We start from the raw sequence: 2,810 nt of genomic DNA, 5'->3' as shown, positions 1-2,810 counted from the left end.
AAGTGGGGCGTGGGCTGCATTTCAGTTCCTGCTCAGTGCCCTTGGTCAGGCGTCCGACTGAGTGCAGGGCACGGCCCACACAACGCACATGGGGACCGTCTCCAGGACTGGGAGAAACCTTGCGGGGCCTGGAGTAGGTCACCCCACCCCAGGTCAGTCCTACAGTTTACTCATCTCCCTTCTCTTTAAGTGTTTGCTTCAAGATCCTGAAAGATCATTCTTTCCACTTCAGAGGACAGCTCCTTATTCCTGCCTCAACGTGCTTCCTTTCTAAATTACCTGGAAACCCCTGACCCTCCATTTGTTAACCTACATCATTTGGCCTGCTGTATCAGCATTACCCGCCAAGGCTGTATCACTCTTTCCCCCACAAAGTGGCATTACTTTGTGGCAGGGTGTCTGGGGAGGTAAAGGAGGCAAACGGTCACATTTGCATAAAGGGGGGTGTGGGGAAATTTGCCTAAGAAGCCCGCGTGCCTTCTGGGGGGAAGGTAACCCAGACCCAGCGCCGAGATTCCTTTCCCCAACCTGTGTTAGAGACCACATGACTTTACGACCTTAATAAAGGGCTACAGGCAGGGGAAAGGACACACAGAGAGGGGGGCTGATTCTGTACCATCTAAAGGGAGAAAGAAAGCAGGATCTGGGTTCAGGATACAGCCACCACCAGACATACGCTCACTGGGTTCTCCTGCCAGCAAACCACCACCCTCAGGAGGCGGCTGTGTAAACAAACCAGTAAGCTGCCCTTTCAACAGCTGGCCCCAGGGTTGCCAACCTCAGATAGAATCTGGGGACTCAGGAAGCCCCTGTTGGAACCACTGGCTTCAGAGGTACACCAGACCTGTTGAGAGATACACCTGCAACAGAAGCTTCCTACCATGCCTCTTTCCCCACTTGCAGGAGGCCAGAATTCGGCTCACACCTGATTGGTGGAACCAAAATTACATAGCTGCCAAGCAGTCTGGGAAATGTAGTCTTTTTATTTATTAGCACCAGCTACACAAAAAGGCATGCTGAAAGGGGGCTCACTGAAATAGATGTTGAATAACCGTTCCCATCATGGCTCCCCTGTTTGAAAACGTTTCGTGGCTCTCCGTCTGGATCACCCTCTTGAGGGAAAGCAAGGCCTGGGTCTACGATACAACAGATTCCAGCAATAAATCCAGCTGAAGACTACAGACCCTGGGGAGACGGGAAACTACAGACCCTGGGGAGTCGGGGAGATGTCACAAGATGTTCTTGGACCTTCTTGCACTCTAGTCATTTTCTGTGGACTGGAAAAAACCACTGTGACTTCTATACATGTGTTCACCTATGTTTCAAATACGGCAGCAGTGGTGATTCAAAAAATATAAATCACATAAAAACCTTCCTCACAGATGCCCTGTTCCACACCCACAGACCGCACTCTGCCGGAATGGGAACGTTATCTCCCTCCTCTCTTGCCAATTCCTACCGATCATCTGAGACTCAGCCCAGCCCACCATGTCCACGGCCCCTGGTAGGTGATTCTCTCTGACCTCCTCAGGCTGGGGTAAATAATTCTCCTCTGTTCTCTCTTTATATCCTGGTAAGTTATACTAATGATAATAATAAAATAAAAGCAAACCGTTATTGGCTCACTTGGCGCCAGGCTCCATGAGGTATGTGGTCTTATCACCCCATTTTACAGAGGAGGACACTGGGCCGCAGAGAGGGTACATAACCTGCCCAAGGTCACATATTAGTCATGGCTGTGACTCAATCCCAGGCAGCATTCTGGCTTCAGAGCCCATGTCCTTGGCCAGTACTCTCATTTCCTCTTATCCTACCTATTATTACACTGCCCACCCTGCTATTTATCTATCTACCCATCTATGTCTCAGTCTGTGCCTCTGACTCCACAAACAGCCAATGTCTTTCTACGACGTTAAAATGGAAAGAGAGGGGCACCTGGGTGGCTCAGCCTGTTGAGCGTCCGACTTCGGCTCAGGTCACGATCTCGCGTTTTGGGAGTTCGAGCCCCACATCTGGCTTGCTGCTGCTGTCAGCACAGAGCCTGCTTTGGATCCTCTGTCCCTCTCTCTCCGCCCCGCCCCAGCTTGCACTCTTTCCAAAATAAATAAAACATTTTAAAAATAAATAAAACGGAAAAAAGAAAAAGTCAAAAGTTTTTCCTCTCTTCCCAACACAATGAAAATTCCAGGACCAGTGTCCAAATTGTTTGATCCTTCCTTCTCTCATCCTCCACTGTCTGTTAACATAGGGATGATTTTCTCCTTCAGCAGAGAATACCACACTAAATTACAGAGCAGACGATGAAATTGCTACCCTCAGCTCTCTTTTTTGCCTGTTTTCTCTAAAATAGATTCTTTCTGTTGGTTGTATAAATACAAGACAGAACCCACCACTGCTTTGCAATCATGTGGCCAAGTGTATCAGCAGCTCTGATCTCTGCTGGCACAGACCTCCTGGCCAGGATCCACTGAGCACTCCTCAGGACAGCATGAGGCTCCTGGGAACAGCATTCCCATGCAAACATTTATGAGAGTGATGTTGAACAGAGCTTGACATTTCCCCGGGAATCAGAAGGTGTTTCCATATCTGTTTTTGCTTCTACTGTTTATCACCCTGTCTAACACTGAAGACACTTGCCCACAATTCCTATGCCTCAGTACCTGGGAGGCTATGCTCGTACTAACCAATTGGTCCTACTGTAAGTCCGACAGTAAGCTAGCCAGTCACTCCCTATACGGAGGGGTCAGCCACTCTGACACCCTGGAAGGGCCAACTTAGCCCAGACCCATCTCTCTTCTTGCTCAAACTCC

The sequence above is a fragment of the Lynx rufus genome, unplaced genomic scaffold (genome assembly GCF_022079265.1).
Source record: "Lynx rufus isolate CCGP_SWC_20201006 ecotype Redwood Valley unplaced genomic scaffold, mLynRuf1.p SCAF_14, whole genome shotgun sequence".
Classification (NCBI taxonomy): Eukaryota; Metazoa; Chordata; class Mammalia; order Carnivora; family Felidae; genus Lynx; species Lynx rufus.
The sequence above is the reverse complement of the archived record's forward strand: the minus strand, read 5'-3'. Positions refer to the sequence as shown.